Source organism: Leptodactylus fuscus, chromosome 1, assembly GCF_031893055.1.
Source record: "Leptodactylus fuscus isolate aLepFus1 chromosome 1, aLepFus1.hap2, whole genome shotgun sequence".
Lineage (NCBI taxonomy): Eukaryota > Metazoa > Chordata > Amphibia > Anura > Leptodactylidae > Leptodactylus > Leptodactylus fuscus.
Genome location: NC_134265.1, coordinates 46,569,840 through 46,597,566, shown reverse-complemented (window position 1 = coordinate 46,597,566; position 27,727 = coordinate 46,569,840).

Sequence of the window (27,727 nt, the reverse complement as noted above, 5' to 3'; positions counted from 1 at the left end):
GTAACGATGCTAGTTATCAGATTTGGAGTCCAATTGGTGGGGCAAATGGTACAGTACTTAAATAGAAATAAATGAAGGATAAGTACCTCAGAAGTAGAAGAAACCGTGGTCAGATGTTAGCAGGGTTCGGTACACGGTAGGAGCAGATCAATCGTAGTCAGGCGTTAGCAAGGTTCGGTACACGGTAGGAGCAGATCAATCGTAGTCAGGCGTTAGCAAGGTTCGGTACACGGTAGGAGCAGATCAATCGTAGTCAGGCGTTAGCAAGGTTCGGTACACAAGAGCAGCAAGGTAGTGGTGAGGTTCAGGGCAACAGGAAGCAGACAGCCAGAATAATCAGGCACAGGATGGAGTGAGCTGTGAGTTCATATAGGACAGGCTAAACTGTGATTGGCCACAGAACAGGTGATCTTAATAACCCAATTACTCCAACAGAAGAGACCAGACAAGGTAAAGCACAGAACAAAACAGGTTTCCAAATAGTGCAATGGTTAAGGCCGCAGAACATAGTCAGGAAGTCATGGGTTCAAGACCCAGTGAGTTCAGTTCGTGACATTACTCCCCCTTCTCCAGGAGCGTCCTCTGGACGGTACTTGGCTTGGCTTTTCTGGATAGCGCTGATGAAATTCTCTTACCAGTTGTGGAGCATGGATGTTGTTTACGGGTTCCCATGAATTGTCTTCAGGACCATACCCTTGCCACTTTATCAAGTACTGTAACCGATTTCGATGAATTCGAGAATCCAAAATCTCTTCTACCAGATATTCCTCTTCTCCTTCAACAATAACTGGGTCAGGTGGAGGCAAGTTACGTCCCGGGAATGGATTTTCCACAAAAGGCTTGAGAAGAGAGGAATGAAAAACAGGGTGAATCCGCATAGATTCTGGGAGTTTTAAACGAAACGCTACAGGATTAATTTGAGCCACAATCTCAAAAGGTCCAATAAATTTCTGACCTAGCTTGGCTGAAGGTACCTTGAGCTTCAAATTTCTTGTAGAGAGCCATACCTTATCTCCTATACCAAAGGAAGGAAAAGACTTGCGATGTCTATCAGCAGTCTTCTTATAGCGATCTTGGGCTTCATGCAGAGCGTTTGTTAATTTTTCTTGAACTTGCTTCAAGGTAGACAGTCTGTCGGAGACAGCAGGAACTGAAGAAGAAATTGGAAGGTTGGGAATGAATGTAGGATGGAAACCCATATTGGCAAAAAATGGACTCTGGGATGTAGAAGAATGCTGGGAGTTGTTATAAGCAAATTCCGCTGTAGGAAGGAAATTAACCCAGTCATCCTGGAGATAACTTGTGTAACACAGCAAATACTGTTCAAGGGTTTGGTTAGTGCGCTCAGTTTGCCCATTAGATTGTGGATGAAAGGCAGAAGATAAGTTTACTTCAATCCCTAGAGTGGCACAAAAACTCTTCCAGAACTTTGAGGTAAATTGTACCCCACGGTCAGAAACTACATTGTCGGGTATGCCATGTAGGCGGAAAACTTCTCGGATGACTAATTCTGCAGTCTCTTCAGCAGAGGGTACCCCCTTTGTTGGTATAAAATGAGCCATTTTGGTCAGACGGTCTACCACTACCAGAATTGTACGCATATCTCTTGAAGATGGTAGTTCAACAATAAAATCCATGGAAACAGAACCCCAAGGACAAGATGGAATAGGAAGGGGTTGAAGTAATCCCACTGGTGAGGATCGAGGGGTCTTATTCCTAGCACAGGTTTGACAGGAAGAAACATACTTCTTTACATCCACTTGATATTTGGGCCACCAAAATGAACGAGACAAAAGTTCTTTGGTCTTTTCGACTCCCATGTGACCTGCGGGTCTAGAGTCGTGAACAAGGCGCAGAATCTCTAATCGAGTAGTCTCAGGAACATATACACACTGATCAAGAGTCCAAACCCCATCTCTAAACACCAAATCAATATCTGTGGGGGGATGATTAAGGAAGGAATCTCCATTATAACCTTCTTTGATCTTCTGAAGTATATCCTTGGAAATTATTGCCCCTACAAAATTCTTAGCGGGTAAGATGGTGGTTTCGGATGTGTCATCTTGTGTTATGTCAGAACACATCCGGGATAAGGCGTCTGCTTTTCCATTGCGGGATCCCGGTCTGTAGGAAATAATGAAATTAAATCTTGAAAAAAATAAAGACCATCTAGCCTGTCTACCAGAAAGTCTCTTGGCTGATCTAATACATTCTAGATTTCGGTGATCTGTAAGAACCTGAACCACATGAGATGCTCCTTCAAGAAGATGCCTCCATTCTGTGAATGCTTTCTTAATTGCAAGTAATTCTTTATTCCCAATGTCATAGTTTCTTTCTGGAGGAGACATCAGGCAAGAAAAAAAAGCACAAGGATGAAGCAACTGTTTGTCTCTAGAGATGAGCGAACAGTGTTCTATCGAACTCATGTTCGATCGGATATTAGGCTGTTCGGCATGTTCGAATCGAATCGAACACCGCGTGGTAAAGTGCGCCATTACTCGATTCCCCTCCCACCTTCCCTGGCGCCTTTTTTGCTCCAATAACAGCGCAGGGTAGGTGGGACAGGAACTACGACACCGGTGACGTTGAAAAAAGTAGGCAAAACCCATTGGCTGCCGAAAACATGTGACCTCTAATTTAAAAGAACAGCGCCGCCCAGCTTCGCGTCATTCTGAGCTTGCAATTCACCGAGGACGGAGGTTTCCGTCCAGCTAGCTAGGGCTTAGATTCTGGGTAGGCAGGGACAGGCTAGGATAGGAAGGAGAAGACAACCAACAGCTCTTGTAAGAGCTAAATTCCAGGGAGAAGCTTGTCAGTGTAACGTGGCACTGACGGGCTCAATCGCCGCAACCCAGCTTTCCCAGGATCCTGAATGGAATACACTGTCAGTGTATTCCCGTATACCCGATATATACCCCGATACCCGTTCCAACGGTGTGCCCCCCCACCTTCACCCCAGAAATACCCTGCAAGTCCCCTAGCAATAGAATTGGGGCTATATACACCCACAATTTTTACTACTGGTATACAGTGCCATTGTCTGACTGGGAATTCAAAGAATATATTGGGAATACAAATACCCTCATTTCTTGCTACTGCCATATAGTGCCAGTTTCTGACTGGTAATTCAAAGAATATATTGGGGTTACGTGCACCCACAATTTTTACTACTGGTATACAGTGCCATTGTCTGACTGGGAATTCAAAGAGTATATTGGGAATACAAATACCCTCATTTCTTGCTACTGCCATATAGTGCCAGTTTCTGACTGGGAATTCAAAGAATATATTGGGGTTACGTGCACCCACAATTTTTACTACTGGTATACAGTGCCATTGTCTGACTGGGAATTCAAAGAATATATTGGGGTTATAAATACCCTCATTTCTTGCTACTGCCATATAGTGCCAGTTTCTGACTGGTAATTCAAAGAATATATTGGGGTTACGTGCACCCACAATTTTTACTACTGGTATACAGTGCCATTGTCTGACTGGGAATTCAAAGAATATATTGGGAATACAAATACCCTCATTTCTTGCTACTGCCATATAGTGCCAGTTTCTGACTGGGAATTCAAAGAATATATTGGGGTTACGTGCACCCACAATTTTTACTACTGGTATACAGTGCCATTGTCTGACTGGGAATTCAAAGAATATATTGGGGTTATAAATACCCTCATTTCTTGCTACTGCCATATAGTGCCAGTTTCTGACTGGTAATTCAAAGAATATATTGGGGTTACGTGCACCCACAATTTTTACTACTGGTATACAGTGCCATTGTCTGACTGGGAATTCAAAGAGTATATTGGGAATACAAATACCCTCATTTCTTGCTACTGCCATATAGTGCCAGTTTCTGACTGGGAATTCAAAGAATATATTGGGGTTACGTGCACCCACAATTTTTACTACTGGTATACAGTGCCATTGTCTGACTGGGAATTCAAAGAATATATTGGGGTTATAAATACCCTCATTTCTTGCTACTGCCATATAGTGCCAGTTTCTGACTGGTAATTCAAAGAATATATTGGGGTTACGTGCACCCACAATTTTTACTACTGGTATACAGTGCCATTGTCTGACTGGGAATTCAAAGAATATATTGGGGTTATAAATACCCTCATTTCTTGCTACTGCCATATAGTGCCAGTTTCTGACTGGTAATTCAAAGAATATATTGGGGTTACGTGCACCCACAATTTTTACTACTGGTATACAGTGCCATTGTCTGACTGGGAATTCAAAGAGTATATTGGGAATACAAATACCCTCATTTCTTGCTACTGCCATATAGTGCCAGTGTCTGACTGGGAATTCAAAGAATATATTGGGGTTACGTGCACCCACAATTTTTACTACTGGTATACAGTGCCATTGTCTGACTGGGAATTCAAAGAATATATTGGGGTTATAAATACCCTCATTTCTTGCTACTGCCATATAGTGCCAGTTTCTGACTGGTAATTCAAAGAATATATTGGGGTTACGTGCACCCACAATTTTTACTACTGGTATACAGTGCCATTGTCTGACTGGGAATTCAAAGAGTATATTGGGAATACAAATACCCTCATTTCTTGCTACTGCCATATAGTGCCAGTTTCTGACTGGGAATTCAAAGAATATATTGGGGTTACGTGCACCCACAATTTTTACTACTGGTATACAGTGCCATTGTCTGACTGGGAATTCAAAGAATATATTGGGGTTATAAATACCCTCATTTCTTGCTACTGCCATATAGTGCCAGTTTCTGACTGGTAATTCAAAGAATATATTGGGGTTACGTGCACCCACAATTTTTACTACTGGTATACAGTGCCATTGTCTGACTGGGAATTCAAAGAGTATATTGGGAATACAAATACCCTCATTTCTTGCTACTGCCATATAGTGCCAGTTTCTGACTGGTAATTCAAAGAATATATTGGGGTTACGTGCACTCACAATTTTTACTACTGGTATACAGTGCCATTGTCTGACTGGGAATTCAAAGAATATATTGGGGTTATAAATACCCTCATTTCTTGCTACTGCCATATAGTGCCAGTTTCTGACTGGTAATTCAAAGAATATATTGGGGTTACGTGCACCCACAATTTTTACTACTGGTATACAGTGCCATTGTCTGACTGGGAATTCAAAGAGTATATTGGGAATACAAATACCCTCATTTCTTGCTACTGCCATATAGTGCCAGTGTCTGACTGGGAATTCAAAGAATATATTGGGGTTACGTGCACCCACAATTTTTACTACTGGTATACAGTGCCATTGTCTGACTGGGAATTCAAAGAATATATTGGGGTTATAAATACCCTCATTTCTTGCTACTGCCATATAGTGCCAGTTTCTGACTGGTAATTCAAAGAATATATTGGGGTTACGTGCACCCACAATTTTTACTACTGGTATACAGTGCCATTGTCTGACTGGGAATTCAAAGAATATATTGGGAATACAAATACCCTCATTTCTTGCTACTGCCATATAGTGCCAGTTTCTGACTGGGAATTCAAAGAATATATTGGGGTTACGTGCACCCACAATTTTTACTACTGGTATACAGTGCCATTGTCTGACTGGGAATTCAAAGAATATATTGGGGTTATAAATACCCTCATTTCTTGCTACTGCCATATAGTGCCAGTTTCTGACTGGTAATTCAAAGAATATATTGGGGTTACGTGCACCCACAATTTTTACTACTGGTATACAGTGCCATTGTCTGACTGGGAATTCAAAGAGTATATTGGGAATACAAATACCCTCATTTCTTGCTACTGCCATATAGTGCCAGTTTCTGACTGGGAATTCAAAGAATATATTGGGGTTACGTGCACCCACAATTTTTACTACTGGTATACAGTGCCATTGTCTGACTGGGAATTCAAAGAATATATTGGGGTTATAAATACCCTCATTTCTTGCTACTGCCATATAGTGCCAGTTTCTGACTGGTAATTCAAAGAATATATTGGGGTTACGTGCACCCACAATTTTTACTACTGGTATACAGTGCCATTGTCTGACTGGGAATTCAAAGAGTATATTGGGAATACAAATACCCTCATTTCTTGCTACTGCCATATAGTGCCAGTTTCTGACTGGTAATTCAAAGAATATATTGGGGTTACGTGCACCCACAATTTTTACTACTGGTATACAGTGCCATTGTCTGACTGGGAATTCAAAGAATATATTGGGGTTATAAATACCCTCATTTCTTGCTACTGCCATATAGTGCCAGTTTCTGACTGGTAATTCAAAGAATATATTGGGGTTACGTGCACCCACAATTTTTACTACTGGTATACAGTGCCATTGTCTGACTGGGAATTCAAAGAGTATATTGGGAATACAAATACCCTCATTTCTTGCTACTGCCATATAGTGCCAGTGTCTGACTGGGAATTCAAAGAATATATTGGGGTTACGTGCACCCACAATTTTTACTACTGGTATACAGTGCCATTGTCTGACTGGGAATTCAAAGAGTATATTGGGAATACAAATACCCTCATTTCTTGCTACTGCCATATAGTGCCAGTGTCTGACTGGGAATTCAAAGAATATATTGGGGTTACGTGCACCCACAATTTTTACTACTGGTATACAGTGCCAATTTCTAACTAGGAATTCAAAATGCGCAAGGCTCCCGGAAAGGGACGTGGACGAGGCCGTGGGCGAGGTCGGGGGAATGGTTCTGGGGAGCAAGGTAGCAGTGAAGCCACAGGGCGTCCCGTGCCTACTCCTGTGGGGCAGCAAGCATTGCGCCACTCCACAGTGCCAGGGTTGCTTGCCACATTAACTAAACTGCAGGGTACAAACCTTAGTAGGCCCGAGAACCAGGAACAGGTCTTGCAATGGCTGTCAGAGAACGCTTACAGCACATTGTCCAGCAGCCAGTCAGACTCTGCCTCCTCTCCTCCTATTACCCAACAGTCTTGTCTTCCTTCCTCCCAAAATTCCGAAGCTTTACAGAACAATAACCCAAACTGTCCCTGCTCCCCAGAGCTGTTCTCCGCTCCTTTCATTGTCCCTCAACCTGCCTCTCCACGTCACGATTCCACGAACCTAACAGAGGAGCATCTGTGTCCAGATGCTCAAACACTAGAGTCTCCTCCATCTCCGTTCGATTTGGTGGTGGATGACCAGCAACCCACCCTCATCGACGATGATGTGACGCAGTTGCCGTCAGGGCATCCAGTTGACTGGCGCATTGTGCGGGAGGAGGAGATGAGACAGGAGTTGGAAGAGGAAGTGGTGGATGATGAGGACACTGACCCGACCTGGACAGGGGGGATGTCAAGCGGGGAAAGTAGTGTGGATGTTGAGGCAGGTGCAGCACCAAAAAGGGTAGCTAGAGGCAGAGGCAGAGGTCAGCAGCTTAGGCGAAGCCAGGCCACACCCGGAATCTCCCAAGATGTTCCAGTTCGTACCCAGCCCCGAAAAACTCCCACCTCGAGGGCACGTTTCTCGAAGGTGTGGAGTTTTTTCAAGGAATGCGCCGAGGACAGATATAGTGTTGTCTGCACAATTTGCCTCTCGAAATTGATTAGGGGCTCTGAGAAGAGCAACCTGTCCACCACTTCAATGCGCCGTCATTTGGAATCCAAGCACTGGAATCAGTGGCAGGCAGCAACGGCAGGACAAAGGCCGCCTGCCGTTCACGCCACTGCCACTGCCTCTGCCTCTGCCTCTGCCACTGCCACTGCTGACTGTGCTGGCGATGCACTCCAGAGGACGAGCCAGGACACCACTTCATCTGCCTCCGCCACTTTGTTGACTTCTACCTCATCCTCCCCTGGTCCTGTCTTATCTCCTTCTCCTGCACCATCAAAGGCACCATCAGGCGTTTCTTTACAACAACCCACCATCTCTCAGACATTGGAGCGGCGGCAGAAATACACTGCTAACCACCCACACGCGCAAGCCTTGAACGCCAACATCGCTAAACTGCTGGCCCAGGAGATGTTGGCGTTCCGGCTTGTTGAAACTCCCGCCTTCCTGGACCTGATGGCAACTGCGGCACCTCGCTATGCCGTCCCTAGCCGTCACTACTTCTCCCGGTGTGCCGTCCCCGCCTTGCACCAGCACGTGTCACTCAACATCAGGCGGGCCCTTAGTTCCGCGCTTTGCACAAAGGTCCACTTGACCACCGACGCGTGGACAAGTGCATGCGGACAGGGACGCTACATTTCACTGACGGCACACTGGGTAAATGTAGTTGAGGCTGGGACTGCTTCCCAAACTGGCCCGGTGTACCTCGTCTCCCCGCCTAATATTCCTGGCAGGGACACGAGAAGAACACCCCCCTCCTCCTCCTCCTCTACCGCCTCCTCCTCCGCCTCCTCCTCCGCCACCGCCTCCTCCTCCGCTGTTAGATTGACCCCAGCTACGAGTTGGAAACGTTGCAGCACTGGCGTTGGTAGACGTCAGCAGGCTGTGCTGAAGCTGATCAGCTTGGGGGACAGACAGCACACTGCCTCCGAGGTGAGGGATGCCCTCCTCGATGAGACGGCAATATGGTTTGAGCCGCTGCACCTGGGCCCAGGCATGGTCGTTTGTGATAACGGCCGGAACCTGGTAGCAGCTCTGGAGCTTGCCGGACTCCAACATGTTCCATGCCTGGCCCACGTCTTCAACCTAGTGGTGCAACGTTTCCTAAAGAGCTACCCCAATGTTCCAGAGCTACTGGTGAAAGTGCGGCGCATGTGCGCCCACTTTCGCAAGTCGACAGTAGCCGCTGCTAGCTTAAAATCTCTCCAGCAACGCCTGCATGTGCCACAACACCGGCTTTTGTGCGACGTCCCCACACGCTGGAACTCAACGTTTCAGATGTTGAATAGAGTGGTTGAGCAGCAGAGACCTTTGATGGAATACCAGCTACAAAACCCTAGGGTGCCACAAAGTCAGCTGCCTCAGTTTCACATCCATGAGTGGCCATGGATGAGAGACCTTTGTGACATCCTACGGGTCTTTGAGGAGTCCACAAGGAGGGTGAGCTCTGAGGATGCGATGGTGAGCCTTACAATCCCGCTCTTGTGTGTTCTGAGAGAATCCCTGATTGACATCAGGGATAACTCAGATCACACAGAGGAGTTAGGGATAGCATCCGATCCGTCACAGCTGGAGAGTAGGTCCACACATCTGTCCGCTTCACTGCGTTTAATGGAGGAGGAGGAGGAGGAGGAGGAGGAGGAAGAAGAGTTGTCCGATGATGTGATGGTGATACAGGAGGCTTCCGGGCAACTTCGAATCGTCCCATTGTTGCAGCGCGGATGGGTAGACATGGAGGATGAGGAGGAAATGGAGATTGAACTTTCCGGTGGGGCCAGAGGAGTCATGCCAACTAACACTGTGGCAGACATGGCTGAGTTCATGTTGGGGTGCTTTACAACCGACAAGCGTATTGTCAAAATCATGGAGGACAACCAGTACTGGATCTTTGCTATCCTTGACCCCCGGTATAAAAACAACATCTCGTCTTTTATTCCGGTAGAGGGGAGGGCCAATCGCATCAATGCTTGCCACAGGCAATTGGTGCAGAATATGATGGAGATGTTTCCAGCATGTGACAGTGGCGGCAGGGAGGGCAGTTCCTCCAGTAGGCAACCAAGTTCTCACCGGTCCACACAAACGAGGGGCACACTGTCTAAGGTCTGGGACACCTTGATGGCACCCCCTCGCCAAAGTGCCGCCACGGAGGGTCCTAGTGTCACCAGGCGTGAGAAGTATAGGCGCATGTTGCGGGAATACCTTTCCGACCACAGCCCTGTCCTCTCCGACCCCTCTGCGCCCTACACGTATTGGGTGTCGAAGTTGGACCTGTGGCTTGAACTTGCCCTATATGCCTTGGAGGTGCTGTCCTGTCCTGCCGCCAGCGTCCTATCTGAGAGGGTGTTCAGTGCAGCCGGTGGCATCATCACTGACAAGCGCACCCGTCTGTCAGCTGAGAGTGCCGACCGGCTCACTTTGATAAAAATGAACCACCACTGGATAGAGCCTTCATTTTTGTGCCCACCTGTGTAAAGCACCCCAACATGAAACTCCATGTCTGTACTCAACCTCTCCAATTCCTCCGCATCCTCATACTCATCCACCATAAGCGTTGCACAATTCTGCTAATACTAGGCTCCCTCCAACATGATTTCCCCCAACTCTGCTGGTTAGAGGCTCCCTCCACCCTGATTTCCACCAACTCTGCTGGTTAGAGGCTCCCTCCACCCTGCTTTCCCACAACTCTGCTGGTTAGAGGCTCCTTCCACCATGAATTTGCCCAAACTGGGCTGTTTAGAGGCTCCCTCCACCATGAATTGGTCCAAACTGGGCTGGTTAGAGGCTCCCTCCACCATTAATTGGTCCAAACTGGGCTGGTTAGAGGCTCCCTCCACCATGAATTTGCCCAAACTGGGCTGTTTAGAGGCTCCCTCCACCATGAATTTGCCCAAACTGGGCTGTTTAGAGGCTCCCTCCACCATGAATTGGTCCAAACTGGGTTTTTTAGAGGCTCCCTCCACCATGAATTGGTCCAAACTGGGGTGGTTAGAGGCTCCCTCCACCATTAATTGGTCCAAACTGGGCTGGTTAGAGGCTCCCTCCACCATGAATTGGTCCAAACTGGGCTGGTTAGAGGCTCCCTCCACCATGAATTGGTCCAAACTGGGGTGGTTAGAGGCTCCCTCCACCATTAATTGGTCCAAACTGGGCTGGTTAGAGGCTCCCTCCACCATTAATTGGTCCAAACTGGGCTGGTTAGAGGCTCCCTCCACCATGAATTTGCCCAAACTGGGCTGTTTAGAGGCTCCCTCCACCATTAATTGGTCCAAACTGGGCTGGTTAGAGGCTCCCTCCACAATTAATTGGTCCAAACTGGGCTAATTAGAGGCTCCCTCCACCATGAATTGGTCCAAACTGGGTTTTTTAGAGGCTCCCTCCACCATGAATTTGCCCAAACTGGGCTGTTTAGAGGCTCCCTCCACCATGAATTGGTCCAAACTGGGCTGGTTAGAGGCTCCCTCCACCATTAATTGGTCCAAACTGGGCTGGTTAGAGGCTCCCTCCACCATGAATTTGCCCAAACTGGGCTGTTTAGAGGCTCCCTCCACCATGAATTTGCCCAAACTGGGCTGGTTAGAGGCTCCCTCCACCATGAATTGGTCCAAACGGGTTTTTAGAGGCTCCCTTCACCATGAATTGGTCCAAACTTGGCTGTTTAGAGGCTCCCTCCACCATGAATTGGTCCAAACTGGGGTTTTTAGAGGCTCCCTCCACCATGAATTGGTCCAAACTTGGCTGTTTAGAGGCTCCCTCCACCATTAATTGGTCCAAACTGGGCTGGTTAGAGGCTCCCTCCACCATGAATTGGTCCAAACTGGGTTTTTTAGAGGCTCCCTCCACCATGAATTTGCCCAAACTGGGCTGTTTAGAGGCTCCCTCCACCATGAATTGGTCCAAACTGGGTTTTTTAGAGGCTCCCTCCACCATGAATTGGTCCAAACTGGGCTGGTTAGAGGCTCCCTCCACCATGAATTGGTCCAAACTGGGGTGGTTAGAGGCTCCCTCCACCATTAATTGGTCCAAACTGGGCTGGTTAGAGGCTCCCTCCACCATTAATTGGTCCAAACTGGGCTGGTTAGAGGCTCCCTCCACCATGAATTTGCCCAAACTGGGCTGTTTAGAGGCTCCCTCCACCATTAATTGGTCCAAACTGGGCTGGTTAGAGGCTCCCTCCACAATTAATTGGTCCAAACTGGGCTAATTAGAGGCTCCCTCCACCATGAATTGGTCCAAACTGGGTTTTTTAGAGGCTCCCTCCACCATGAATTTGCCCAAACTGGGCTGTTTAGAGGCTCCCTCCACCATGAATTGGTCCAAACTGGGCTGGTTAGAGGCTCCCTCCACCATGAATTTCCCAAAACTTGGCTGTTTAGAGGCTCCCTCCACCATTAATTGGTCCAAACTGGGCTGGTTAGAGGCTCCCTCCACCATGAATTGGTCCAAACTGGGCTGGTTAGAGGCTCCCTCCACCATTAATTGGTCCAAACTGGGCTGTTTAGAGGCTCCCTCCACCATGAATTTGCCCAAACTGGGCTGGTTAGAGGCTCCCTCCACCATGAATTGGTCCAAACGGGTTTTTAGAGGCTCCCTTCACCATGAATTGGTCCAAACTTGGCTGTTTAGAGGCTCCCTCCACCATGAATTGGTCCAAACTGGGGTTTTTAGAGGCTCCCTCCACCATGAATTGGTCCAAACTTGGCTGTTTAGAGGCTCCCTCCACCATTAATTGGTCCAAACTGGGCTGGTTAGAGGCTCCCTCCACCATGAATTGGTCCAAACTGGGTTTTTTAGAGGCTCCCTCCACCATGAATTTGCCCAAACTGGGCTGTTTAGAGGCTCCCTCCACCATGAATTGGTCCAAACTGGGTTTTTTAGAGGCTCCCTCCACCATGAATTGGTCCAAACTGGGCTGGTTAGAGGCTCCCTCCACCATGAATTGGTCCAAACTGGGGTGGTTAGAGGCTCCCTCCACCATTAATTGGTCCAAACTGGGCTGGTTAGAGGCTCCCTCCACCATTAATTGGTCCAAACTGGGCTGGTTAGAGGCTCCCTCCACCATGAATTTGCCCAAACTGGGCTGTTTAGAGGCTCCCTCCACCATTAATTGGTCCAAACTGGGCTGGTTAGAGGCTCCCTCCACAATTAATTGGTCCAAACTGGGCTAATTAGAGGCTCCCTCCACCATGAATTGGTCCAAACTGGGTTTTTTAGAGGCTCCCTCCACCATGAATTTGCCCAAACTGGGCTGTTTAGAGGCTCCCTCCACCATGAATTGGTCCAAACTGGGCTGGTTAGAGGCTCCCTCCACCATGAATTTCCCAAAACTTGGCTGTTTAGAGGCTCCCTCCACCATTAATTGGTCCAAACTGGGCTGGTTAGAGGCTCCCTCCACCATGAATTGGTCCAAACTGGGCTGGTTAGAGGCTCCCTCCACCATTAATTGGTCCAAACTGGGCTGGTTAGAGGCTCCCTCCACCATGAATTTGCCCAAACTGGGCTGGTTAGAGGCTCCCTCCACCATGAATTGGTCCAAACTGGGTTTTTTAGAGGCTCCCTCCACCATGAATTTGCCCAAACTGGGCTGGTTAGAGGCTCCCTCCACCATGAATTGGTCCAAACTGGGCTGGTTAGAGGCTCCCTCCACCATGAATTTGCCCAAACTGGGCTGTTTAGAGGCTCCCTCCACCATTAATTGGTCCAAACTGGGCTGGTTAGAGGCTCCCTCCACCATGAATTTGCCCAAACTGGGCTGTTTAGAGGCTCCCTCCACCATGAATTGGTCCAAACTGGGTTTTTTAGAGGCTCCCTCCACCATGAATTGGTCCAAACTGGGCTGGTTAGAGGCTCCCTCCACCATGAATTTCCCAAAACTTGGCTGTTTAGAGGCTCCCTCCACCATTAATTGGTCCAAACTGGGCTGGTTAGAGGCTCCCTCCACCATGAATTGGTCCAAACTGGGGTTTTTAGAGGCTCCCTCCACCATGAATTGGTCCAAACTTGGCTGTTTAGAGGCTCCCTCCACCATGAATTGGTCCAAACTGGGGTGGTTAGAGGCTCCCTCCACCATTAATTGGTCCAAACTGGGCTGGTTAGAGGCTCCCTCCACCATTAATTGGTCCAAACTGGGCTGGTTAGAGGCTCCCTCCACCATGAATTTGCCCAAACTGGGCTGTTTAGAGGCTCCCTCCACAATGAATTTGCCCAAACTGGGCTGGTTAGAGGCTCCCTCCACCATGAATTGGTCCAAACGGGTTTTTAGAGGCTCCCTTCACCATGAATTGGTCCAAACTTGGCTGTTTAGAGGCTCCCTCCACCATGAATTGGTCCAAACTGGGGTGGTTAGAGGCTCCCTCCACCATTAATTGGTCCAAACTGGGCTGGTTAGAGGCTCCCTCCACCATTAATTGGTCCAAACTGGGCTGGTTAGAGGCTCCCTCCACCATGAATTGGTCCAAACTGGGGTTTTTAGAGGCTCCCTCCACCATGAATTGGTCCAAACTTGGCTGTTTAGAGGCTCCCTCCACCATTAATTGGTCCAAACTGGGCTGGTTAGAGGCTCCCTCCACCATGAATTGGTCCAAACTGGGTTTTTTAGAGGCTCCCTCCACCATGAATTTGCCCAAACTGGGCTGTTTAGAGGCTCCCTCCACCATGAATTGGTCCAAACTGGGGTGGTTAGAGGCTCCCTCCACCATTAATTGGTCCAAACTGGGCTGGTTAGAGGCTCCCTCCACCATTAATTGGTCCAAACTGGGCTGGTTAGAGGCTCCCTCCACAATTAATTGGTCCAAACTGGGCTAATTAGAGGCTCCCTCCACCATGAATTGGTCCAAACTGGGTTTTTTAGAGGCTCCCTCCACCATGAATTTGCCCAAACTGGGCTGTTTAGAGGCTCCCTCCACCATGAATTGGTCCAAACTGGGCTGGTTAGAGGCTCCCTCCACCATGAATTTCCCAAAACTTGGCTGTTTAGAGGCTCCCTCCACCATTAATTGGTCCAAACTGGGCTGGTTAGAGGCTCCCTCCACCATGAATTGGTCCAAACTGGGGTTTTTAGAGGCTCCCTCCACCATGAATTGGTCCAAACTTGGCTGTTTAGAGGCTCCCTCCACCATGAATTGGTCCAAACTGGGGTGGTTAGAGGCTCCCTCCACCATTAATTGGTCCAAACTGGGCTGGTTAGAGGCTCCCTCCACCATTAATTGGTCCAAACTGGGCTGGTTAGAGGCTCCCTCCACCATGAATTTGCCCAAACTGGGCTGTTTAGAGGCTCCCTCCACCATGAATTTGCCCAAACTGGGCTGGTTAGAGGCTCCCTCCACCATGAATTGGTCCAAACGGGTTTTTAGAGGCTCCCTTCACCATGAATTGGTCCAAACTTGGCTGTTTAGAGGCTCCCTCCACCATGAATTGGTCCAAACTGGGGTGGTTAGAGGCTCCCTCCACCATTAATTGGTCCAAACTGGGCTGGTTAGAGGCTCCCTCCACCATTAATTGGTCCAAACTGGGCTGGTTAGAGGCTCCCTCCACCATGAATTGGTCCAAACTGGGGTTTTTAGAGGCTCCCTCCACCATGAATTGGTCCAAACTTGGCTGTTTAGAGGCTCCCTCCACCATTAATTGGTCCAAACTGGGCTGGTTAGAGGCTCCCTCCACCATGAATTGGTCCAAACTGGGTTTTTTAGAGGCTCCCTCCACCATGAATTTGCCCAAACTGGGCTGTTTAGAGGCTCCCTCCACCATGAATTGGTCCAAACTGGGTTTTTTAGAGGCTCCCTCCACCATGAATTGGTCCAAACTGGGCTGGTTAGAGGCTCCCTCCACCATGAATTGGTCCAAACTGGGGTGGTTAGAGGCTCCCTCCACCATTAATTGGTCCAAACTGGGCTGGTTAGAGGCTCCCTCCACCATTAATTGGTCCAAACTGGGCTGGTTAGAGGCTCCCTCCACCATGAATTTGCCCAAACTGGGCTGTTTAGAGGCTCCCTCCACCATTAATTGGTCCAAACTGGGCTGGTTAGAGGCTCCCTCCACAATTAATTGGTCCAAACTGGGCTAATTAGAGGCTCCCTCCACCATGAATTGGTCCAAACTGGGTTTTTTAGAGGCTCCCTCCACCATGAATTTGCCCAAACTGGGCTGTTTAGAGGCTCCCTCCACCATGAATTGGTCCAAACTGGGCTGGTTAGAGGCTCCCTCCACCATGAATTTCCCAAAACTTGGCTGTTTAGAGGCTCCCTCCACCATTAATTGGTCCAAACTGGGCTGGTTAGAGGCTCCCTCCACCATGAATTGGTCCAAACTGGGCTGGTTAGAGGCTCCCTCCACCATTAATTGGTCCAAACTGGGCTGGTTAGAGGCTCCCTCCACCATGAATTTGCCCAAACTGGGCTGGTTAGAGGCTCCCTCCACCATGAATTGGTCCAAACTGGGTTTTTTAGAGGCTCCCTCCACCATGAATTGGCCCAAACTGGGCTGGTTAGAGGCTCCCTCCACCATGAATTGGTCCAAACTGGGCTGGTTAGAGGCTCCCTCCACCATGAATTTGCCCAAACTGGGCTGTTTAGAGGCTCCCTCCACCATTAATTGGTCCAAACTGGGCTGGTTAGAGGCTCCCTCCACCATGAATTTGCCCAAACTGGGCTGTTTAGAGGCTCCCTCCACCATGAATTGGTCCAAACTGGGTTTTTTAGAGGCTCCCTCCACCATGAATTGGTCCAAACTGGGCTGGTTAGAGGCTCCCTCCACCATGAATTTCCCAAAACTTGGCTGTTTAGAGGCTCCCTCCACCATTAATTGGTCCAAACTGGGCTGGTTAGAGGCTCCCTCCACCATGAATTGGTCCAAACTGGGGTTTTTAGAGGCTCCCTCCACCATGAATTGGTCCAAACTTGGCTGTTTAGAGGCTCCCTCCACCATGAATTGGTCCAAACTGGGGTGGTTAGAGGCTCCCTCCACCATTAATTGGTCCAAACTGGGCTGGTTAGAGGCTCCCTCCACCATTAATTGGTCCAAACTGGGCTGGTTAGAGGCTCCCTCCACCATGAATTTGCCCAAACTGGGCTGTTTAGAGGCTCCCTCCACCATGAATTTGCCCAAACTGGGCTGGTTAGAGGCTCCCTCCACCATGAATTGGTCCAAACGGGTTTTTAGAGGCTCCCTTCACCATGAATTGGTCCAAACTTGGCTGTTTAGAGGCTCCCTCCACCATGAATTGGTCCAAACTGGGGTGGTTAGAGGCTCCCTCCACCATTAATTGGTCCAAACTGGGCTGGTTAGAGGCTCCCTCCACCATTAATTGGTCCAAACTGGGCTGGTTAGAGGCTCCCTCCACCATGAATTGGTCCAAACTGGGGTTTTTAGAGGCTCCCTCCACCATGAATTGGTCCAAACTTGGCTGTTTAGAGGCTCCCTCCACCATTAATTGGTCCAAACTGGGCTGGTTAGAGGCTCCCTCCACCATGAATTGGTCCAAACTGGGTTTTTTAGAGGCTCCCTCCACCATGAATTTGCCCAAACTGGGCTGTTTAGAGGCTCCCTCCACCATGAATTGGTCCAAACTGGGTTTTTTAGAGGCTCCCTCCACCATGAATTGGTCCAAACTGGGCTGGTTAGAGGCTCCCTCCACCATGAATTGGTCCAAACTGGGGTGGTTAGAGGCTCCCTCCACCATTAATTGGTCCAAACTGGGCTGGTTAGAGGCTCCCTCCACCATTAATTGGTCCAAACTGGGCTGGTTAGAGGCTCCCTCCACCATGAATTTGCCCAAACTGGGCTGTTTAGAGGCTCCCTCCACCATTAATTGGTCCAAACTGGGCTGGTTAGAGGCTCCCTCCACAATTAATTGGTCCAAACTGGGCTAATTAGAGGCTCCCTCCACCATGAATTGGTCCAAACTGGGTTTTTTAGAGGCTCCCTCCACCATGAATTTGCCCAAACTGGGCTGTTTAGAGGCTCCCTCCACCTTGAATTGGTCCAAACTGGGCTGGTTAGAGGCTCCCTCCACCATGAATTGGTCCAAACTGGGTTTTTTAGAGGCTCCCTCCACCATGAATTGGTCCAAACTGGGCTGGTTAGAGGCTCCCTCCACCATGAATTTCCCAAAACTTGGCTGTTTAGAGGCTCCCTCCACCATTAATTGGTCCAAACTGGGCTGGTTAGAGGCTCCCTCCACCATGAATTGGTCCAAACTGGGGTTTTTAGAGGCTCCCTCCACCATGAATTGGTCCAAACTTGGCTGTTTAGAGGCTCCCTCCACCATGAATTGGTCCAAACTGGGGTGGTTAGAGGCTCCCTCCACCATGAATTGGTCCAAACTGGGCTGGTTAGAGGCTCCCTCCACCATTAATTGGTCCAAACTGGGCTGGTTAGAGGCTCCCTCCACCATGAATTTGCCCAAACTGGGCTGTTTAGAGGCTCCCTCCACCATGAATTTGCCCAAACTGGGCTGGTTAGAGGCTCCCTCCACCATGAATTGGTCCAAACGGGTTTTTAGAGGCTCCCTTCACCATGAATTGGTCCAAACTTGGCTGTTTAGAGGCTCCCTCCACCATGAATTGGTCCAAACTGGGGTGGTTAGAGGCTCCCTCCACCATTAATTGGTCCAAACTGGGCTGGTTAGAGGCTCCCTCCACCATTAATTGGTCCAAACTGGGCTGGTTAGAGGCTCCCTCCACCATGAATTGGTCCAAACTGGGGTTTTTAGAGGCTCCCTCCACCATGAATTGGTCCAAACTTGGCTGTTTAGAGGCTCCCTCCACCATTAATTGGTCCAAACTGGGCTGGTTAGAGGCTCCCTCCACCATGAATTGGTCCAAACTGGGTTTTTTAGAGGCTCCCTCCACCATGAATTTGCCCAAACTGGGCTGTTTAGAGGCTCCCTCCACCATGAATTGGTCCAAACTGGGTTTTTTAGAGGCTCCCTCCACCATGAATTGGTCCAAACTGGGCTGGTTAGAGGCTCCCTCCACCATGAATTGGTCCAAACTGGGGTGGTTAGAGGCTCCCTCCACCATTAATTGGTCCAAACTGGGCTGGTTAGAGGCTCCCTCCACCATTAATTGGTCCAAACTGGGCTGGTTAGAGGCTCCCTCCACCATGAATTTGCCCAAACTGGGCTGTTTAGAGGCTCCCTCCACCATTAATTGGTCCAAACTGGGCTGGTTAGAGGCTCCCTCCACAATTAATTGGTCCAAACTGGGCTAATTAGAGGCTCCCTCCACCATGAATTGGTCCAAACTGGGTTTTTTAGAGGCTCCCTCCACCATGAATTTGCCCAAACTGGGCTGTTTAGAGGCTCCCTCCACCATGAATTGGTCCAAACTGGGCTGGTTAGAGGCTCCCTCCACCATGAATTTCCCAAAACTTGGCTGTTTAGAGGCTCCCTCCACCATTAATTGGTCCAAACTGGGCTGGTTAGAGGCTCCCTCCACCATGAATTGGTCCAAACTGGGCTGGTTAGAGGCTCCCTCCACCATTAATTGGTCCAAACTGGGCTGGTTAGAGGCTCCCTCCACCATGAATTTGCCCAAACTGGGCTGGTTAGAGGCTCCCTCCACCATGAATTGGTCCAAACTGGGTTTTTTAGAGGCTCTTTCCACCATGAATTTGCCCAAACTGGGCTGGTTAGAGGCTCCCTCCACCATGAATTGGTCCAAACTGGGCTGGTTAGAGGCTCCCTCCACCATGAATTTGCCCAAACTGGGCTGTTTAGAGGCTCCCTCCACCATTAATTGGTCCAAACTGGGCTGGTTAGAGGCTCCCTCCACCATGAATTTGCCCAAACTGGGCTGTTTAGAGGCTCCCTCCACCATGAATTGGTCCAAACTGGGTTTTTTAGAGGCTCCCTCCACCATGAATTGGTCCAAACTGGGCTGGTTAGAGGCTCCCTCCACCATGAATTTCCCAAAACTTGGCTGTTTAGAGGCTCCCTCCACCATGAATTGGTCCAAACTGGGCTGGTTAGAGGCTCCCTCCACCATGAATTTCCCAAAACTTGGCTGTTTAGAGGCTCCCTCCACCATGAATTGGTCCAAACTGGGCTGGTTAGAGGCTCCCTCCACCATTAATTGGTCCAAACTGGGCTGGTTAGAGGCTCCCTCCACCATGAATTGGTCCAAACTGGGTTTTTTAGAGGCTCCCTCCACCATGAATTTGCCCAAACTGGGCTGTTTAGAGGCTCCCTCCACCATGAATTGGTTCAAACTGGGCTGGTTAGAGGCTCCCTCCACCATTAATTGGTCCAAACTGGGCTGGTTAGAGGCTCCCTCCACCATTAATTGGTCCAAACTGGGCTGGTTAGAGGCTCCCTCCACCATGAATTTGCCCAAACTGGGCTGGTTAGAGGCTCCCTCCACCATGAATTGGTCCAAACTGGGTTTTTTAGAGGCTCCCTCCACCATGAATTTGCCCAAACTGGGCTGGTTAGAGGCTCCCTCCACCATGAATTGGTCCAAACTGGGGTTTTTAGAGGCTCCCTCCACCATGAATTTGCCCAAACTGGGGTGTTTAGAGGCTCCCTCCACCATGAATTTGCCCAAACTCTGCTGGTTAGAGGCTCAATCCACCCTGATTTTCAAAACAAATGTTGGTGCCAACCTCAACTTACTACAAGGGCCAAATTCACTGCTGGTGACAAGCTCTCCTCACTGCAAGTGCCAAATACACATGTTTCAAGGTGTTTTCCTACTGTCAGAGAGGTGGTATTGAGTGTGTAAAGTGTGTAGTTGTTAGGCTGTGATGTTGGGGTAATAGAGGGTCTTTGGTGTGTTAGATGCCCCCAGACATGCTTCCCCTGCTGTCCCAGTGTCATTCCAGAGGTGTTGGCATCATTTCCTGGGGTGTCATAGTGGACTTGGTGACCCTCCAGACACGGATTTGGGTTTCCCCCTTAACGAGTATCTGTTCCCCATAGACTATAATGGGGTTCGAAACCCGTTCGAACACACGAACATTGAGCGGCTGTTCGAATCGAATTTCGAACCTCGAACATTTTAGTGTTCGCTCATCTCTATTTGTCTCCAACTCTTTGGGGCAACACTGCTCCTACTGCTGAATCTGAAGCATCCACTTCAACTATAAATGGCAGGTCTGGATTAGGATGAACTAAGATTGGAGCAGAAGTAAAAAGTGTCTTTAATTGGTTAAATGCTTCGTCGGCACTTGAAGACCATTTAAAAGGAATCCCTTTCTGGGTTAATTTTGTTATCGGACTAATAACTTTTGAGAAATTCCTAATAAATTTGCGGTAGAAGTTTGCAAAGCCGATAAATCTTTGGATCTCCTTGACATTCTTGGGAGAAGGCCAGTCTAAAATAGCTTGGATCTTACTAGGGTCCATGTGCAATCCTTCTGTAGAAATGATGTACCCCAAAAACTGAATTTCTGTCTTTTCAAATTCACATTTTTCCAGTTTAATATATAGTTGGTTCTCTCTTAGACGGCTCAAAACCATGGTAACCTGCTTAAGATGTTCTTCAAGGTTCTCAGAGTATATTAATATGTCATCCAAATACGCCACCACAAATTGATCCAGCAGATCTCGGAAGACATCATTAATAAAATGTTGAAAAGTTGCTGGGGCATTGCAAAGTCCAAAAGGCATAACAAGGGATTCAAAATGGCCGTAGCGTGTTCGGAATGCTGTCTTCCACTCGTCCCCAGGTCGTATACGGACAAGATTGTATGCCCCTCGTAGATCCAACTTAGTAAAGATCTTTGCTGACCGTAATCTCTCGAGTAACTCTGGAATAAGCGGAAGAGGATAACGATTTTTAACGGTTATTTGATTTAGTTCTCTGTAGTCAATACAAGGACGTAATGTGCCATCTTTCTTTGGTACAAAGAATATAGGTGCACCTGCCGGAGAAGTGGAATGCCGTATAAATCCTTTGGCCAGATTTTCTTTGATGTACTCATCCAGGACCTTCAGCTCCATCTCTGCAAGTGGATAGATGCGTCCATAAGGTATGGATGCACCGGGTAAAAGATCAATAGGACAATCATACGTGCGGTGAGGGGGTAGCTGGTCGGCGTTCCTTTTGTCACAAACATCTTTAAAGTCCTTATAAGGTTCAGGTAATTCGACAGCGATAGTGCTGGATCTTTCAGTAGCTCCCACCTGTGAAAGAATAGGCTGCTTCAGTTGACAATTTTGTTGACAATATTCAGAAGTGAAAGTTACATTTCCTGACTTCCAGTCTACTGAAGGATTGTGGATGCTGAGCCATGGTATGCCCAAAATTACTGGAAATTTTGATGAAGAGATTAACTGAAAACAAATCCTCTCCTGATGACCGGGATCAATCAATACTTCCAGTTCAGTAGTTTCATGAGTAACCGGACCAGAATTTAAAGGTGACCCATCAACAGTTACTAATTCAACTGGTGAAGATCTTGCACTGTGCTCAATATGATTATCAAATGCAAACTTAATGTCCATAAAATTTCCAGCTGCACCAGAATCCAACATTGCTGTAGTGGACAACTTGTAGGAACCATATGAAAGCTGAACTGGTAAGGTGAAATGAGGTCGGTTAGAGGTCATATTGTCAGGACAAGATGTGGTGGAAAACAGAGGCTGTGTCACCAGACTAAGAGAAGCACAGTGGGGACAAGATTCCAAATTTGGTCGAATCTCAGTTGCCGCAACTGCCCGTTGAGGTTTCTTAGGGCAGTCAAGAACATAATGTTCAGGTTGTCCACAATAAAGGCATAATTTTTCAGCAAGGCGGCGACGTTTTTCAGCAGTTGAAATTGGTCCCCGGATGGCATCTACTTGCATAGGTTCTGGGGCCGAACCTGTTTGAGAAGGTGTCTGCATCTTTGGGAGAAACCGTCCCTCAGGTAAATGAGAGAAGGTGCCTGCATCATAATAGCCTCGTCTTTCTCGCTTCCTTTCCAGGAGTCTTTGGTCAATACGGACGCATAACCGTATATACTCCTCAAAGTCAGCTGGAAGATCTACTTTAACAAGTTCATCTTTAACAGATTCAGAAAGTCCTCCATAGAACCGCCATTTTAGTGCGGAGGTGTTCCAGGAAACATCAGAAGCCCAGCGCCGAAACTCTGCAGCATATTCCGCAACAGAGCGTCTTCCCTGGCGAAGATCCCGCAGAGCCCCCTCAGCAGTGGCGCAACGATTGGGGTCATCAAATACTAAGTCCATTGCTGCAAGAAAGTCCTTCAGATTGTCCAAAATCTCATCATCCTGTTCTAAATAAGGTGATGCCCATGCTTGTGCATCGTCTATTAGCAGGGCAATGATGAACACAACCTTGGACCTATCAGTAGGGAACTGTGAGGAATGCGTAGAAAAAATCATCCGGCAATGATTAAGGAATCCTCGGTACAAGTGTCTCTTTCCACCAAATTTTTCTGGTAGTGGAATCCGGTAAACTTGAGAAGTGGCACTGACAGCAGCAGAATTTGCATGCAATTCATTTACTTGTTGTTGTAATTCAGTGACTTGACTTTTCATTTCATTTAATTGTCCTTGAAGGCCATACACAAGGTTATGCAATTCCGAGATCTGGAAGGCATGCTGTGACAAAGCAGACTCCGCCCCTCCGGCCTCCATGTTGGGCCTGATTATTATGTAACGATGCTAGTTATCAGATTTGGAGTCCAATTGGTGGGGCAAATGGTACAGTACTTAAATAGAAATAAATGAAGGATAAGTACCTCAGAAGTAGAAGAAACCGTGGTCAGACGTTAGCAGGGTTCGGTACACGATAGGAGCAGATCAATCGTAGTCCGGCGTTAGCAAGGTTCGGTACACGGTAGGAGCAGATCAATCGTAGTCAGGCGTTAGCAAGGTTCGGTACACGGTAGGAGCAGATCAATCGTAGTCAGGCGTTAGCAAGGTTCGGTACACAAGAGCAGCAAGGCAGTGGTGAGGTTCAGGGCAACAGGAAGCAGACAGCCAGAATAATCAGGCACAGGATGGAGTGAGCTGTGAGTTCATATAGGACAGGCTAAACTGTGATTGGCCACAGAACAGGTGATCTTAATAACCCAATTACTCCAACAGAAGAGACCAGACAAGGTAAAGCACAGAACAAAACAGGTTTCCAAATAGTGCAATGGTTAAGGCCGCAGAACATAGTCAGGAAGTCATGGGTTCAAGACCCAGTGAGTTCAGTTCGTGACATGCAGCAGCTACTGGAAAATTTCGAAAATTAAATTGCTCTGAGTTTTTGGGTGCAGTAGTTGCTGGGTGCTGGGGAAGGGGAGGGGGTGTTTTGGTTGTCTGTCTGCCCCTTCCCTGAGCTTGAGGACTGAGTTATTTTTCCCCCACTTGGAATTCAGTCTGGCTGAATATAGGGGATCTGCAGTGCTGCTATTAACCCCTTCCAGACGGAACAGGAGCACTGCAGATCCCATATATTCAGTAGACCAGGCACTGTCAGACACAGGGATACCTAATGTGTTTGTGTTTCACAGTAATTTTCTACTTTTATATGTATTCTATGGAAAGGAGGGATTTACAACTTTTATTTACTTTATTTTTTTATTATATTTTTTTTAAAGCTTCTTTTTTTCCACTATTTTATGGGAGATTCTATACATTACTATTGCGGCTGGTCATAGACTTCCCCCCCCAAAAAAAAAAATAAAATAAAATAAAATCATTTATCAGCAGAACCTCATAATAATTCAGGAGCATTTTGTATCAGCCTGACATTAGATTAAGACTGACATACAAAATGCCAGTCCTAATCAATTCCCCCCAAAGTATATTTTTGAAATTTTTGATTCTAATTTTCCATGTCAGTATTTATTTAAAAACAGTATTATTGATTGGCACTTTTAGTCCTGTAGAGATCAGTTCATAACAGGGATCTCTTTATTATCACTGTCAGGATTACAATAAAAGTTAATGCCTATGTACAGATAACACAAAATCTACTATTCCCAATAAGTAATGGTTACAACTTTCCTTCTCCCCTCCCTGCATAATGCCATCTCCACAGGTTGCACAGCATGTCCACAATGCTCGTTCATAGGAGTCCAAAGGGTCAACTTCTTACTAGTAACAGCGCTACGCTTATCCATGGATTGAACTGGTATTTGTAGCTCAGTCCATTCACTTCAATAGAAAGTAAGTTTAAGAAACAGGGTTGCTGCAGCCACGATGCAGAGTAATAACCACTATACGATCACAGTGACGTTGCAGAGTCAGTCAAGAGCACGTGAACGTTGCCTAGCCAGTGGTGCAATGGATATCGCATCTTACTACGGATTAGAAGATTGTAAGTTTTAAGAAAGGAAGATGAGAAAGAATATTAGAACTGTATTTAGTAGTACTTGTACTAAGAGGAGAATTGTTTGGTAAAGTCTAGCAGATATTAGATCCACTGCAGAAATACTTTATAATTAGCCTCCAGCAAATTCATATTGAAGTACTTTCTGCCATATCTTGCCATTCCCGTAAGGTAGAGGAACTGGAGAGATCTCCTTTCCACAGTATCGAACAGCGACATTTCCTGGTGGGTGGTAACTAAATGTAAATATGTGCAGGTAAAGACTATGCCAGGGCCCCAGGGAGGGCGGCATTTTTGCTTACCTAAGCCAGTCCAGGACAAGCACCGAGCGTTGGATTGGGGAGGCCGCTGGAGCAGCGCTGCTCCAGTGGCCTCCCCTGATGCTCAGGCAGAGAGCAGGCCCTCTCCCTGCCTGCGATCGCCGCTAATCCCCGCCCCTTCACTTTGCCCCGCCCCCTTCACTCAGCCATGCCCCCTCCGCTCCGCCACCTGCTCCCGGGGGGGGGGCGGTTTTCTGTCGTCCGCCTCAGGCGGCGAAAAGGGCAGGTTCACCCCTGATGTAGACAAAAGGCTTTCAAAAGGGAACCATAGTCAAAACCTTGGTTTAAAACCCAAATGGGCCAAAATATTAAGAATCCGATTTAAAGGAATGAAATGCTTTGAGTAAGTCTAAAGGTAAACACGTTGCATGCTTGGGGAAGACCTGTTCCATTTAGGTGTAATCAATTTTTATTGAACTTTTGCAAAAAGTGAAACATAACAAAACAAAAGAAGGCATTATGCCAACACAAGACCCCAGAAGGGCCATTACATAATCAACCAGCCAGGGAGCAAACCTGGCCTGGAACAGCCAGTAAATAAAAAAGGAAAATCAGAAACAATAAGGTCGAAAAGACCCAAGGGATAAAGGGGAGCAGGGAAACAACACCATAGACACAAGGAAGAAACAGGACGGGGGAAGACAAGGAACAAGAGACACAACAAGGAACAAAGGACGGGCTGCAGAGTGGGGAGAAAAGTCAGGCTCCCAGGGCGCCAGAGCAAAGTAACCTGAAAATCACGCAAAAAGGGAGGAAAACTCCGAAGACTCCTGGAACACGACCCACATATCTGCTCCATTTACAGTCCACGTCCTCAGTACTTTTCTGCAGATCATCCATTGACCTTTCTTAATCAATCCAGGACCTCATTGTAGCGATCATTGAAAAGGGGAGATTTACAGTTGAACAACTTGAATGTTGAAGAATTTTCTTTCTTTTTTTCTTATAATGTTATAGAGATTTTACTTATGGCTGTTACGTTCATGAAGTAAAGAAAGATAATATTAAAAGACAAATAAAGGTAAACCATTTTGTAAAAATTAAAAGAGAAAATACTTTCAGATGCAACAGAAAATAATCCAAAGAAATCATATTTTCCCCATAGGCAGAGCACAAAATGAGTCAAAGCATAGAGTATTAATAAATATCACCATGGAGACCGTAGATTGTATAAGTCGTTGTGATTGATCACAATCATAGTTCAATTAGGAAACTTGATTTGGATAATAAAGAACTCCAGAGTAGTTCCTCCAAAGCAGAAAAAGTGCTTAAAATAAGAATACGGTATTAAGCTATAGTTGTGGAAAATTGAATTATAGTAGGATGAAAAAGTCAAAGAGGTTCAATTTAATTGAGTTTCTGCAAAATTCCATCATTTTAAATCTTAATAGCTCCATGGAAAATCTATTTAAAGTGCCAGCAAAAATATTTGACCCAAAAATCAAGGCTGGGAAGAAATGCTTACCTACACTTTCTATTTCTGTTATTAAGCAATAGCTAAGAAACAAAGATTTTTTGGGGATACTGAAACTTTTTCTGCAAGGGACAGTTAGAGAAGTCAATGCCAGTGCACACAAGGACACAAAAACTATTATGTGATATGGAAAGTGATCTGATGAACATTAGAAAATTTCTAAAATTCTATAATAGAATCTAAAGGTACACTCAAGAGCAAAGTTGACCATAACTCCAGATCTTGGCTAACTATGTTATGTGTATTGGGGTATATTGATTTTATGCATACAGATTCAGAGGAAAAAGGATTGGGCTAAAGAGGGGCAAAACTCGTGAGATTTATTTTGTGAATATTTACAAGGTTTCCTAACTGGTTTTGAACCAAACTTGCTCAGTCAGAATAGGAAGTGCAAATATTGTACCCTGGGGTCTCTTTAGACCCCAAAGTATAATAATCAAAGGCCTGAGGAGGTACAGTGTTTTCTTCCAGATATCCTTCAGCATTTTCCGTCCTCCTAGACTACTATGGCGGCTCAGGTCATCACTGATGGCTGTGATTGTAACTCAATGGTCAATTGGAGTGCATGAATATCATGACTTGTGGGAGGAAAATCCCAAAATTTTGGGATCAGCTAAACCCAAAATATTTGGAGAATTTGTAATGAACCAAGCTGATTATAAACTGATTCAGTCACTTCTAGATCAAACATTTTTGGTGTCAGCAACTTATTCCTCTCTTCCTATTTAGAAGACATACAAGTTTGGCCGACTTGAGTGTGCATGTGTAGGGGACAATTGGCGGGAATAGCTGTGGGTGACAGTTATTGAAAATACTGTATATGGCCATGACAAATAGTATAATAGTATAATGCAACATCTACTGGTCATTTGTCGGCCATCTTATATGTTTGGCCACGTTAAAGTGGATAAAAATGAGGAAAAAGTATAAAGGAGAGGTGGTAGAGATGGACCAACCTTGCGAGATTTGTTTCCTGAATATTTACAAGTTTTGCCTGCATTGCGGTTCTTCCTGCGGCGCTTTAAAAGGAAAGTTTGCAGAGTTTTCCTCCACCGACTTTCTGTTACAATTATATGTACGGGGAAGCTACCAGC